The sequence below is a fragment of the Acanthochromis polyacanthus genome, chromosome 8, assembly GCF_021347895.1.
Source record: "Acanthochromis polyacanthus isolate Apoly-LR-REF ecotype Palm Island chromosome 8, KAUST_Apoly_ChrSc, whole genome shotgun sequence".
NCBI classification, from domain to species: Eukaryota; Metazoa; Chordata; class Actinopteri; family Pomacentridae; genus Acanthochromis; species Acanthochromis polyacanthus.
This window is the reverse complement of record NC_067120.1, coordinates 9941521-9957120: the sequence shown is the minus strand read 5'-3', so window position 1 is coordinate 9957120 and position 15600 is coordinate 9941521. Positions and strand designations below refer to the sequence as shown.

General features: G+C 39.7%; 1 long non-coding RNA gene across 1 annotated transcript in view; it reads right to left on the bottom strand.

Moving 5' to 3' along the window:
- Positions 1–15600, bottom strand: part of LOC110962131 (uncharacterized) — a 66592-nt gene that overhangs the window by 35384 nt on the left and 15608 nt on the right. Inside the window, exon 3 of the long non-coding RNA XR_002596411.2 lies at positions 11972–12055. This is a non-coding gene — a long non-coding RNA (uncharacterized LOC110962131). The remainder of the gene's footprint in view (positions 1–11971; positions 12056–15600) is intronic.

The following is a 15600-nucleotide window of genomic DNA, read 5'->3' as shown; positions in this document are numbered from 1 at the left end:
TTCTCCTCACTAGCGCCCCCTCCTCTCCGACACGGCCACACAATAAGGCCATTTGCAAATAACAACAATTGGAAAAAGAAAAGTCCCTCCCGCTATTCACAACCCCTATCTGGTTCTGTTCACATCCTTCCATTTTCGGGCGATCCAGTCATGTAGCGGCTAATAACCTGAGAGCAGCGAGGAAGAAGAATGAACCGAAGCAGCCGAGGTCCCCCACCCGCAGTTGCACTTGGTGGGGATTTTTGAGGGTCTAGTTTAGCTTATCACATTAAAACCTATTTAGAGATAAAGGCATGTCCCAGTTCTTATTATAACTCAGTAGCACGCTGAGCATGCAAACACATATTTCAATCCAGTCCCCTTTTAGATTTTTCTCAGAGCAAATGTAACATTAACTCCAAAGTCAATAGAAGAGAATTGGGGCTATGTGTGCACTGTCCTTGAAAGGCTTTTAAATGATCATTTTGATGTTGATGTGTACAAAATTTATACAAATTACAAATAAAATTATTACAGAAATAAAATTTGGACTCGAAATTCTAAATATTTAAAAAAAATCTAAGAATTATTTGTTCTTCATAACAAAGTAAGGATCAAGGCAGTCAATAATATGTGGATAGAATTTCTAGCAATTCTGTTCAGAAATGTAAATATATAGTGATAGTTTCTGAATAATTATCTAATAACAATTGCAGTTATTATCATTATTATTATTTAGTATAACAAATAATTTTGTGTCACTTTACATCTTTATCGTAGGTGTGCAAGAAATAAAACACAGCAAATTTTAAACATTTCTAAATTAAATATTAAATGAAAGTTTGTCAAATCTTTCCTTTCGGTGCTAATCTGGGGAACGCAGTTTTGGCAACACAACCGTACCTTATATTGTTTGGGACTTTTAAAGCAAACAGTTTTCCATAAAGCAAAAAAAAACCCAAAACACTGTCTATCTGGCCCTGACATTATTTTCTTGACACATAAAAGAATACATAAGCAGATATATACTTTAAAATCAAATTGCTTGTGTATTTACCTCTTATCAACAGCCAGGCAGCAATTGTGATTCATAGCAGTCATTTAAGTGATAATGCACTCATTCACTACACTAACAAACACATACCTCCTGGTTATCAGTGTGTCAGCGTCGTTGTAATGCTAGTCGCCAAACAGGAGGCAGAAAACTCAAGATGGTGTTGATTGATAAATTGACAGGTTAATTTTCAGATGGATAATGAGACTAAGACCCTGAAAGGTGGCTGAAAGAAGTCTGTGGCCCTTTGCTCTACCTTGGATGCAGTGCCATCTATCTATTACTGGTAGAACCGCAACTGAGAGCAGGTACACTCAGGCCCTGCCAAATGCTTGTACCTTCTGGGTTAAATGGCATCTCCAGCTTTATATCGTTATACTTTACAGCTTTAGAAAATCTTAAACATAAAAGCACGGAAAATTATATCATATTCAATTGCACTGTGTTCATTAGATTTCATTGTAAAAAAAAAAAGTACAATGTAGAAGACATTTAACATTTCATCTGATTTTAAAATATCATCTACAACTACTTGTATTTTAACTACAACCGATTTTGTACTTATCCTAATTTTATATAGTTTGATTTGTTTCAAACCTTTAGAGCGCATTCGCAAGAGGCAACTTTTCCATATATATATATAGTTTGATAATTTCCAAGACTTCTTTGTGACACGTTAGACAATATGATACACTATGATTTTGGAGAATACTGTCATTTTCTCCAGTTGCAATTAGCAAAATTGCATGTGAATGGTTTTTAAAGAAACAGCCAGACAATCCAACTTCGAAGCTTAATTAGAGGGCAAACTGTTAGAACAGAAGAGAAGGTTTAACTAGAGGTGACAAAGGTTGCTATATCTTACACACATTTCTACTGCTTGTCACTGCACTGTCCAAGTCTGCAAGCACTCTAATTAAGTCTCCACCAAAGTTGCGCAGTAGTTACTCCCCATGAATCAGCACACAATGTAATGCTAATCAAATGCCACTATTTTACTTCCCGACCTAATGCTCATTATTTCTATCTTGTCTATTGTACCTATTAGTGCATTTGTGTGCATCTTTATCTAATAAGGCAGAGAGGAGCTCAGGAAAATCATTCACCAACAGGACGTCAGGACGACAAGACAACCAGAGTTACTGAGCAGGACCAAGTCTCAGTGATTTAAAACTGTAGGAAAATTACAACTACTTCATGAAATTACAAAATTAGTTTTGTTAATGTCAGATAAATTATAACTGCGGGGATTTAAAGCTATTTTTTTTTAAATACTATCGTATAATAGGACAGAAAGAAGGTCATTATTCGCCCCTGGTTCTTCCCTGTGCTGAAGCTTCAACAGACCCCAGCCTCTTTCAGATACGCCTCGACCGGATTTTCTGGCATCTTTTTCCCTTTGCTTTTAGCAAGGCAGTTGGGTGGGAAAGCATTTAAAAATTATCATTTATCTAACAATTAATCTGAAAAACATAATGACTCTTTTAAGTCTGAAATGACACAGTTCCATGGATTTAAAATCTGGTTTAAGGGTATATTACATTACATTCCGACTAGGTTTTGTTCAGTCAAAATGTGATATTTCTCCCCTTTTTCCCCCCTAAATAAGTTTAATATTCTGTCCACGGAAAACAAGCATGTGAGAAAGAACAATTTACATAGCACAATAACACAGCCTCGCTCTTTGTGTAAGTGTTTCAGTAAAGCAGCAGCAGCTCTATTTAGTAGAGCTCTGTTTGATGATATGACGACGGCCATGAAAGAGGACAACACTCTGGATGCAAAATGCACAAAAAATATTATTTTATCTCCTGCAAGATACATTTAAATTTGGTACCAACCCCAGCACCAATAATAATAATAATAATGATAATAATAATAATAATACATCTATAGTCCAACATTGCATATCATTTTTTTGTGAATTTAAACATGAAAATAGATGGTTGCTATATTTTCATGAAAGCTCCTCATAACACTTCACACTCTCAATCAAATATATAATTCACAGGCTCAATGCAAACCACACCAAAACTAAATAAACATCAAGTGTGACAAAAAACCCAAGCAAACTGCAGAAGATTTCCAAAATGTGGCATGCACGTCCACAATACTGCACCGCCACCATTTTCTTAAAGTGCATTTTGTCTCTTCTCATTGAAATCGAGAGCAATTGTGATGAGAAGAATTATGGCTTAGGGACTCATTGTATTGCTGTAAATGCTGTTGATTACCAATAACCGCATGGTCACAACTAGGGGTGCCTCACTCCGCCCATTCATTTGAACAGTGTTCTGAGCTCTGACAGACACCACAAGAACGAAAGGAAGGGTGCAGAGGACACATCTTGGGGGATTCACCCCATCTGAGGCTCCAAAGCACCCAACAGCTTGATCCCGTGTCACTCCGAGGGCATGGCTTGGCTCTCCCTTGATTTGCTTTTGAAATCTAAACGTTTAATTGTGGTCAATGAAAAGGGTTCAAGCAAATGAATGGTTGAAGAATATGAGCGGAGGGGAGGGGCTATTTCAGAGTGTCAGGCTGTAAAATGAGTATACATAAAAAGCAGGAGGGAGAGAAGAGAGAAAAAAATCAAGAGGGAATAATGAAATTAGGGATGGGGCGAGAGAGAAAGAGAAAGCAAGGGCTGGAGAACTTGAAGCACTGACCCCTATCGTCCACGGTGAAAAGCAAGAGATTAGAAAGTGTTTCATGCTAATTTCCATGGAGATTTCTGTAATTTCTCAAAAATTACTTCTTCCCGCTTTGATTTGTCCATACGGCCTGGCCCCCTGCTAGTGTTGTCGTGGTGGTCTACTCTATCATGCCTCTGCTCTCGTGGGCCCCTCGATGGCCCCTCGCTGTGGCCAGCCGTCGTGAGATTACTGAAGCAGGGCTGACGTCTCTATCAGCTCGCGCCACTGTCATGCCCTCTCCCAACCCCCCACCATCACGCGATCCCTTTTCCCTCAGCCTGGCTTCCTTTCTGCCCACCCACCAACCAACCCGCCCTTTAGTGCAAACTCTCACGGATCTGTCAGATGATGGCTTCATTGGTTCGCACGGCTCCCCGCAAACTCGTACCGGTGGGTTTTTTTTTTGCGCTCCCTCTTCCCGTCTTCTCATCCCTCCAAGAAACCTGCACCTCAAGAAAAATCTCTGCACTCCCTCCCCAGCCCCCCCCACGCACACCCCACACCTCCCCACCTCCTCCCATTGTGGACTGTTTCACCTATTGCTATCCCTCAGCCTTCTCTCTCTCTGCCTCATCCTGGTTTGTGCTTCTGCCTGCCACATCAAAGGAGAACCAGGGGTCACGGAGCCACAGGCATGGAATATAAATGCAGCCAACTGCGTGGCAGTATGGGAAATCAATCCTCTAAAGATAGCTCCATACACTTCATGAACCCATCATCAGTCTCTGATACATATAGTAACATATGGGAATTTTTTTGTGGCCTTTTGTGCATTGTATACCGTGCGGTATGTGTCTGAAAACAACTACTGCTTGCTGTTCCGCACTATTTCTTCTTACATTTCCTTGAGAACTTTCTTTTATTTTCTAAAAGAATCAACAATACAGGCTACACATGATATTATCTATATTATGCATATGAATGAATTCTAAGTAAAATTATTTAAATATGTCTATAAAGTGTACCGATTCTACAAACGCAAGTTAGAATCTCCCTTTGTACAAGTCTCTGTGTGCGAGGCGGGTGGTGAAGGAAAAAAGCGTCTTGAGAATACGATCGCAGCAGAAAAATGTAAACAACTTTTGTTCAAGGCCCTGAGCTGATTCAAGCGAGCATTCACAGGTGACGCTTCCTGCAATATGTCAGAAATTTACTCAACTTTGTCTTAAACACCTGGTTGTGAGGCGTTTTGGCTGTCTAGCGAATGCTGGCAAGATATCTGGCTGAATGATTTAAAAAAAAAAAAACATGACACAGAGGAGCAGCAAAGTCATTGTTATGAATTCAAAGAGTCTTGAGGGATGAATGGGAAAACTAGCGCGATTGCCAGACACCGACGACTGCGGCAGGGTTGGATGGCTCCATGTGGGGGCGACTGGCTCTGGTTGCTTAGCATTAGTATTAGATAAACACTCTGTCGGAAGATGTCAATGTCTCCATTAATGCCAGAGCTGCCACACAGGCTGTGCTTGAGTGACACAGTGTTTTGTGGGGTGTGACAGGGGTTGTAAATGCTAACGCTCTCTGGCTACATCTCCGGGCCTGGTGGAGCCAAACCCGGCCGACACCTGGGAGCGCCGAGCCACTACACTTATGACACTGAGCAGATAATAATCTAGTCCTCTCGTTCTCATCTAGGGGGACAAATTTAATTCAGACTTGTTCAATTTAACAGTCAGTGAAACAGCCATGGAAGATTCTCTATAATCGCAAACAGCTGCAATTTAAACATTCTGTCTTCATATTTTAATCTAATAAACTCTGAGTTTAAGGCTTATTCGAAGTTATAAGTAGGAGAGAAAAGGGATTAAAAAAATCTTTGCTCACTTATCACTCTGTACCAACCACAAGCAGATTAGCCTCATCTGGAAGTGTGGCTACCCCAAAAAGGCTTTTCCATAGTCTTCACAAACCACAATATGGAAGCTGTGTGTTCAGCGCAAGTCTGATGCACTTAAAGCCAGCCACAAGTACACATATTCAGCCAAACAATGAGCAGGATATGGGTTTTTCCATGCTTTCACAGAGTGGCCCAGGCGTTTTCCAGTCAGTAATTATATACATGCCACTATTCCAGTCAAAAATATTCGACGATTTTTGTTTCAAAAGTTGGGAAATTCAAGACAAGTATCTGTATTTCCTCAAAAAATAAAAGGTTGTGTTAGGACAGCCATATCAACAGCAAGAAACTAACATAGCCGCCGTGAAGGCAAAAGTGGAAGCAACACAATGTGAACCAAGCACGAGTTGTATGTAAAGTTCACAGTATATTTCAGTGTTTTCTCCAATACATTTACAGTCGGTTGAAATCTTTCAGTCTCAGAAAGTAGCGTGGAGAATTAAACTGCCTTGAGCTCAATAATTCTGGCCAGCTAGGAGCTGCTGAGTTGTTCTGCAGGCTGGAGGGCTGGACAGTGTAGTGTGCTCTTCCCCCTAATGCCCTGTCCATTGATCTTTCCCGTAACTACAGCTCCCCACAGAAACCCACACAATCTGTGCAGAGGAGTGCTCCTAGGCACCCCCCACTTCAAAAGGTGCATATTTACTCTTAGAAATTTAGAGAAAGTGCAGCTGTGGATGCATCCTCCAACCTCAATCAATGATAGGGCTGGTCCTCCTGACCCCCCCTGCTGGCTAATAAAGTGCTTCTTAGGCTTGGTGGTTTCCCTGGAAGCCTTATGGGGTTGGTTCAAACTAGCACTTAGGTTTGTTTCCATCGTCTCTTCTCGAAAATTGATTTTTAGAGAAATACTTATCTTGTTGCTCAACAAAGTTCCAGAGTGAATTACTGCAAACAGTTTTATTTTATCCCTGATTTTCTCTTAGGTTTGTGGCATTTTATAACTGAAGTAAACAAATAGCAAGTAAATAACAGACCACAGTGCAGAACGAGGCTCAGCTGCTTGACACTGTGGACACCAAGTTTTACCTTTTTTAAAGTAATTGACATTTTTGGTACTAGCAAAAAAACTTCAAAAGCGAATACCTGACTATTTTAACCCACATTCAGGAAGGGTGATTAAAAACCACAAGTGAACAGCAGCTCTTTTAGGTGACACATCAAAAAGTCCTCTTTGTATTTCTTTTCATCCTGTGTGTGTATCCGGTCACAATACTCTTGAACAAATCTGCAGCACCCTGAAAATAATCTTAGAATTAAATAGCTTAATTTTCAAATTACAAAAAAAAAAAGAAAAACACAAAATAGATTATTACAGTGTCCATAATTAGCCTTTTTTCACAGATTCTACACATGCATTGTGTCTACTTAACACACCCTGTTTTTCCGTCTTTGACAAAAATATTTCATGCTGGGATGTGCATTATCATAATTGTCATTCCAAATCTTCAAAAACAAATGTGTATCAAGACAGTAGCTAAAATAGACCTTCTGCTGAAAATCAGACAATCAAAATCTTTTGTAATTAGCACAGCGATATTCTAATTACCAATGATTCAAGCTACTCCATGCTGCTTCTTGTCCCCCCTCTGCAACAATTAGAAAAATATATGTCAGCTGTGATTTTTTCCTTTATTTCACTTAAATGTGAGTCTCCGAAGTGGCGCAGTGGGGGATTTATTCAAAAACAATGACATTTACAACTCTTCTTTGGAAGAACTGCATTTATTCTCTACTCAGCAGGAAAGCCTAAGTTTTAAGTGACTGGACTAAAGGTCTGGAGCAATTTGCATATCTGCACAACAGCACAGAAACTCTTGACAATGTAGCATTCATTGTGCATAAATTAGCAGAAAAAGTAAAACTTCTACCCAAGAAATAATTTCGACTACATTTGCATTCGTGGCTGCGGTGAAGAGTTACAGTAGTCTGAAAAGTAGCGCCCTTGTGACTGCACCGTCTGACATCCATCATTTGATCATCACGCTCTAGGTGAGTGCCTACCTAACCAGGATTTTCCTTACAGTGTTGATTGCATTCTTCAAGTCTCCCACAATAGTGTTAGCTCTGAAAACAGCGAGAATACTTGTTTCAATGTCATTAATCCTAACTTGTTTGGACTCCTCACGTTGACTCTCACACACATCTCTTTTTCTCCCTTTTTTCCCTCTCTCAGCACATACTATTGCTCTCACTCTCTCTGTCTCGCTAACATGTTGACAGCAGTTTGTTAGTAGGTATCAGTTTTCAGCGAGCAGGCTGAGAGGGAGAGAGGGATGTGGTAATCATCTCTATCTCCGGCTGCTTGGCAGCGTTCCCCTCGGCATGCTGGCAGACACTTGCCATTGAGCGGCTGTCAGGCAGAAAGGGTGTGGGATGTGGGCTCAAGCTACACAGGTCACGGTCATTTCTTTCCAAAAGCCACTGAAGCTAAAACCTTAAGTGGCATTTGAGCTACCTGCACTGTCAGTTCTGACACTCGCAACACTAACAAGGAGACCACCGGTGGAGAGTCAAACTCGATTATGCCTCCCTGGTGGATTTCCTTAATATAGCTTAGCTACTGCCAGACTTGTTTTCCTAACAGAAAGCACATGCTTTCAACATTATGAGTTGTTCTGCACATGTGAGACAGAATGCAGTGCTTTATCGAAAAGAGCATAACAGAAATTTATTGATATATTTAAATAACATTTAAAAATGCATAAATCTATATATAAACATACAATAAGAGAACTGTCATTTAATATTTTAATATATTCCATAAATTGTTAAGCAGTGACAGCAGACGGCATAGTAACTTTTTTTTTTTCAATTTCGGACTAATTGGTAATTTAAGTTGATTTAGTATTTATTGTGAGAGAATGTGTTGAAAGTGACATTAAGCTTTATGAGGCCAGCTTAAGTAGATTATTGTTCTTTACTGTATTTCTGAACCGTCACATTAAATTGTATATAGTGTATATTATTATTGTTGTTATGGTAAAAAAAGAAGTGTGTGCTGTTGTAGACCTGCAGTAAAATGAAAATGATTTTTAATCACACTTCTAAAATCTATGTTGCTCTTCAAAGATGCACTTTGTACGTACACCACAGATTCTTTTATTTTATTTTTTTAACATGCCAGAATAACATTCATTTCCTTCATCATCGCATTTATTCTGCATTAATTCAAGACTGTCTTTAGGTCACAAACCAGGGCCCCTTATTTTATACTGAATTATGTGGAAACGCAACTAATCAGCAAAAAAACACATCAAGTTCCACCGAAAGGTTAAAACTTTAAACAAAACTGCGTGGAAAAGTAGTCCGACTTCCACAGCTGGAAAATGAATTGTGCTTGACAAGTTGCAGTCTCTCAGAACCTGGACCTGTGATCTTTAGAGTGATACCCTCAAGTTCATAGCAACAAATACCCTCAATCACTCAGGGAGATCCTAAGTCTCTCTGTTGGCCAATTACTGCTTTTCAAAAGCCTGGGGCACCCAGGAAACTTTGACTCCGGGAAATAAAGACCAATCTGAGAGAGAAACATTGCAGCTATTAAAATCTTTATAATTCTGTAAATCACAAGTGATTTGTTTTGCCCCATGGCTTGTTCCGATACATCCTTACTGCTATTGCAAAGGGCATGAGGTGACTGCAATTGAGGAGAGCAAGCTTATTTTTACAACTAAGCTAAGAAAAAAGGCATCCCTTTTTTCTTCTTCTTTTGGAGTGCAGAAGGCAAAGATCTCCTCTGTGTCATAATTGCCTGAAGTTAGAGAGTAAAGGCTCTGGACTCCTGATGTTAGTGTGGGCCTTTCATCAGGGGGGTTGGAGTCAGAGGTGCTATAAAAGATCAGGCACTCTGGAGGATCAGACTCTGTTTTTATTTATGTAATAAAGGCATTTTAAAGAGAGAAAGAGAGAAATTATCACCACTTATCTGTTGTTGCCTTGTCCCGGACTGGTGCTGTCATTGTTGGGATGCTGTTTTTGTTGATGATTAAGGCTCCCATTATTCAAAGCAGATTTACATTTTCTCAATTATTTCATTTTTGAACTTCAATATTAAGTATGCTATACTGATTAATTTTGAGAATGGATTCCGAAATTAGCCTGCTTATTCAAACAAAGTGGAAGCCAAAAGTGGTAGAGAGGATCATGCAATTATGAGTAAAATCACTCCAATTAAACAGTGCCATGTTAACTTTTAGAGAGCACACACTCGACATAATATAATTACAAATTGGGATGGGAAAATGGAAAAGAAAACACCAACATTATGGAATGAAGCATTTACAGTTGATGGATTCTCAAAAAGCTCTTCTATCCTCTGGTGCTCGGGGTTAAGAATGGCACTCCTCTGCCGCTGCAACGCTCTCCCTCCCCACTGCCACACTCCCCATTCAGCAGCGCTAGGCCCTCTGGTACTACACAAGGGCCCTGACTGAGGACGCTTTGATACTTCAGCCTTTAATCACCAGAGTATCCTTATAGCGCCAAGCTGATGGACGAATGGGTCATAGGAAGGATGTCCCAACCATAAATCAGACTACAGGGGTGACAGCACACAAAATAGGTGAATTGTCCTTGGGTTCGCGATGCTGGCGGCATCCCTTGTGTCCCCGAGTCACACCACCCTTTTTATTATTTGGGAGCGAGTCAAACGGATGCCCTACCAGCCATTCTGCCCTCCCCCTTGTGTTTTTCCCCTAGTCTTTGAGCCTGGACCCTGCTATGAACTGTTTCCAGAGTCAGTTACTGGTGTAATTGAAAGTGCTTTGTCATCGCTTTCAGCCAAACACTGATGGATGTGAAGTTGAATGAGGTTTGGGTTTTAGTTATACGAGTGAGCCGGTGTAAGATTTATCACCAGAGGCTTAAGAGGCTACAAGGGACCATTAAAGCACCACCACCATCTACATCACAGTGAACTGTTCATTATTATTCATTAAAACAGAATGCCTTTAATATGTCTAGTTCCCCATGTGAAATAAAAAATAAAAATGTACATATGCGTTTTTGATGACTGCTGGAGAACCAAAAAAAAACCTGTTCTAGTTTTTACAGTAAACCAAGTCTGGTACCATTAAAAAGAGAGTTTAAAAAGTGTAGATAAAAAAGGAATGCTGGCCTAAGAATTAATAAGCATTGACACTTAATAGTCTTGTACTTCTTTTACATCACAGCAAAATCAAATACTGCCAAGAAAACTTTTATTCCATTTCTTCATGCGTATTGTATTAGGCTAATGTTTGTCCTTTGCAGTTTTACACCTTCAAAGTTCACTACAGTAAACTGAATAATAAATATTCTCTTAAATTAGGATAGTAAATCTAGACCCACAATGTACATCTGCTGCAAAACCCACTAGTGGTTTTCATATCTTTTCATAATTAGGATGGTCTATGGAAAACCTATGAAACCCTTTAATTTCAATTCTGAGTCAACATCCACATGCAAAGCGTGGGAGGTGTGCTAGTTCTCATTGTCTCCCACTTATTATAGGCTGCCCCCAGCTGCCTGGGCTGTGAGGGCCTGGATCCTGGCTCACATCCAGCTCGGCTCTGATCTGGGCCTCTTTGTGATTTGAGGAGTATAGAGCTTTGCTGGGCTGCTGTCCTAGAGCCATGTTGGAATGCAAGAGCAGTGGTGGAGGTGCAGAGGGAAGTGACCTCACTGTGTGATGCGAGCAAGAGTATGGGGCAAGAGTTACACATTGAGGTTGGTTGGATTATAAATAAAGTAGTGTGTGGTTTCTGTGTTGCAGCCGGGAAACAGGAAAGGTGAATACCAGTGCTCACAGCACAGTTGTAAATGGTGCCCTATCCGAACATTGGCTCAAGGCTGCCAAGATAGCACGGCCAAATAAAGTAGATTCAATAAAAAAAACAATATGTTGTCAAATTTCTACACATTATCAAGGAATTTGCTTTTCAATTGTTTATTTATGAGTTTCCCAAATGTTCTACCGTCTGATTAAGGATCGCAAGTATTTTCTGCTCTCTTAAGATTTGATGTTCCATGCTTTTGAAGATGAGTTGGAGGCTCATACTCAGTTGCAGGGAATTACATTTTTTTCTTACATTCATGTTCTTGCACCAGTATATTAATGCATGTGGTGTTTGTGTAGTAGTTTTGTAGCTGAATTAAAAGAACATAATATATTTTTTCTTTATCAATTTATTATATATTATGATGTAATTTCCCTTAACATAAAACTATATACCATATATCCTTAATGTAAAAAGCTGCCTTCACTACAAACAAAGTAAAACTATATTGTTGCCAACTTTTTTGATTACTACATTAGCAAATATGTTGACATTGAACAGAAAGGGGATGCTCATGCCTGACCTTTGTGAGACCTGTCTTCATGCGGGTCATCATGCGGAGCTCAGGAGGAACAAAACACCAAGGCTTCGCCAAAGGCACAAACACCTGGGAGGAGAGACAAAGGCAACTTCACTTTAACAGGAAGCAGAGTCCCAGGATAAACACTGCTTACCTACATGCACCACCTTTGTGTGAAACTTAATATGGCTCCCAGGACATTCCACCGCAAGAATAAAATGTGGATGGGAAAACAGAGTTACTGCTTTTGTAGTTTTGTGCTTGTTTCTGCACCGTTTGTTAAAGTTTATTAGCACCAGCTGAGTTAACTTTTCCATTTTATTTCAGTTATACTGAATGCTGAACATTTTCTCTCTCGCAGCCAAAATTAAACACTCTCACATTTTCAATGTAGTCACCTAAAAAGTGTAATTTTCTATATTAAGCATTTCGTAATTCTAAATGTGGACAAATCTCTCAAGAAGTAATCAATAGATATGCTGTTGCCTGTGGGAAAATTAGCATGGTAAATGAACATTAACTCGCAGATGGTTGGGTATGGGGCATCGTTGTGGCTCCTAACAAACAATTGATTAACTTGTAAAATCCCATTGCCCAGCTGTTATTCAGGCTGTTTACCATAAATAAAAGAGGGGGAGTAGAGAAAGGATCCAGATGCTTTGAGTGCAGCAGAAAGGCAATCTGTCATTGTTCTCAACTAACACTGATGGATGCTGCTTTGAATGGGGATTGGTTTTAGTTAAACATGACAAAGTGAGGGATGACACGCCATTGGTCACAAAGGTCTGAAGGTCCAGCAACGCCTCAGCAGTTGCTTTTTTCAGCCAAGACAACCTCTTGTTCATGTATCAGCTACCAATAAAAGGAAGATGTTGCCGGTGCAGGCTTTCAGGTTTGTTTGTTTTTGCTGTGTGCGCGAAAATGAACAAAATGAACAAAACTTCCACAGACGAAACCAAGATGGCAGCCTGATGATCAGTTATTTACTTATTTTTCAACCCTCTGCCTCAACTTCTTTAACAAGGAGTTGTGACTCCATTAAGCCCAATGTGGGTCACATTTGAGACATGAGAACTTCCAATGTCGTATTTGAAGCTCAACAAGTTAAATACAATGAAAATATTGAAAATATCTCGATTTTCATAAATTTCCCAACAGATTCTAACCTCTGGATGTCAAAGAAAGTTGTTGTGAACTTTGTACATGAACTAGAACTAACCATTCTAAAACATGCGAAATCACTTAGCTATAAAGAAGTGATCACTGTGTTTATGTAACAAACCATATACATTGGCAGAAAATCAAACCAAAAGCCCAGAGATCTGGTAAAGCCATTAACTGCAGACATCTATGTCTGGTTATACAGCATGATATAAAAATGTGAAAGACATGATGTGTTTTGAGAATACTGCTGTCAGTGGACAGAAGTATTGGAGGAAAATCCAGTCTCAACCAGACTTCAGTGTGATGTCAGATGGTGAACGGTCCAGTAAAACCTGCTTTTCACTGGCGTGTAAAATGCATATGGGCTCCTCTTCCAGCTGCAGAAGATCAGACACAGGTTCTCAGTGCAGAATGACATCAGAGAACTGGAAGGAACAAGACAAGCGTTTCTTTGGACGGAGACTTGGACGTCAGGCCTCAGAAGTTTCCCAGATGCTGCTGGGAGGTGAGGGGGATCGACCAAGCACCCCCGAGGGACGGTTCAAGTGAAGACTTCTGCACAACTCATCATTCATTGTCAAATATGGTTGAGAAATAAAACACCTTCAAACATGCAAAACCCTCTTTTTAATCTTTTATCACTGACAGTTTACAACCGCAGTTTGAAGATTTCAAGGTTTTCATTTTCAGTCTAATCAGCAACCAAAGGCAACAGAACTCCAAGGGCACTGTCAGAAAGAACACAGCGAGTCCATCATCCTTTAGTAGAATATAGTGTAAACCAGATGCATATATACCGCACTGTATTTACATATACAATCTGCCACAAAATTAAAAAGCCTGACAGGTGAAGTGAATAACATCTTGTTGCAATGCAATGTTCTTCTAGGAAGCTTTGGGTCTTGAAATTCATGTGGATGGAAGTTTGTCATATGTCATCCTCCTAAACATTTCTGTAGACCAAGCATACCCCCCCAGTAGCAACTGCTCTTTCAAACAACAGCAGCCTCCTTTATCAGGACAATGAGTTCAACTACATTAAAAACACAAAAACTGCTCAGGAATGACTTGAGGAACATGACAAAGAATTACACTATTGTCCCAATACAGACACCAAAGGAGGTCCCCAGTGGTGATATGTCCATGGCTTATTGGGTCAGAGTTGTTTTTCCCGTACAAGGGCATCTACACATTAGACGGGTTGTTTTAATGTTGCCTAAGGTTTACATAGATTCAGATATCTCCAGATGTCTTTCTCAATCAAATATAGGCCCATTATACCACCAGTTATCAGACTCTATATGTTGTTCAGAGGAAATACAGACACAAAAGTCTGGCACCAGCTAGTCTTCCTGGAGTCATCAGTTCGTCATTTTATTATGTCAAACATTTGTGCAAAATTGTGTCATGTGTCAGTGCATGCATTTTTCACATATGGTAAATTATGTGTTTTGTGTTATATCATTGAAGGTACGCTCTCTATTCTGAATGATATCAAAGAGCACAGTTTAAACAAACAACACAACACCACACGGGCACAAACAGATGCATTCACGAGTAGAGTAATAATGGCTTAATTGAGGTACAAGTGTGTTAAGTTTTATTGTGTGTTGTAAAGTGTTCCCGGTGTGTGCAGCACAAAGACTAAAAGCAGCTGAACTTTGACCACCAAATTTTAATCAATTAATTCATGAGTCAGCACATTTGTGCCAGATGCAATTAAATTCCCTCCAGACATTCCTGATGCATCGCCTTCTCAAAAACGGGGCGGGCATGCAGTCACAGTGACCTTGAGTCCAAATATGAGGAAATTTCCTCGAGGCATCCCCTAGGTTTTGCATTCACCAAACATTTTACGGCCAAAAACAGTTTTTGGGAGGTCACAGTGACCTTTGGCCACTAAAATATCATCAGTTCATCCCGAGTCAAAATGAATGTTTATGCTAAGTTTTAAGAAATCCCCTGAGACCTTCAAGAGATGTCACATTCATGAGAACGGAACAAATGATTGTACAGACAACCTGAAAACAAAATGCCTCTGGCCACATCTGTCGCTGGCAGGGAGACACAAAAACACTCATTAGTTCTTCAGACGCTGAATGTTGGTGCGGGATGTAGAATGTGCAACTGTTCAAAACTGTAAGTGTTTTTTTTTTTAATTATTTGAAAGCCATATGCTTAGAAATAACTTGTAAGACTAAAAGTTTTACATTTACAATTAAATAGTACTCAAAACAGTACATCAAATGAATCAAATTATATTTATTCACGAGAACCACATATGTGGTCCATTTATGGAAACAATGAATAATGGTGGGGATACTGTGGCTTCATCCCAACAAAACTTTATACATAGGCTTTACAACAATTTAGACAGAAATGCTGTACTTACTACTCCACTATGTTTATTTGACACCTTTATTAAGCTTTTACACATAAAAGATATGGTGAGCTGATAAAACAGATGC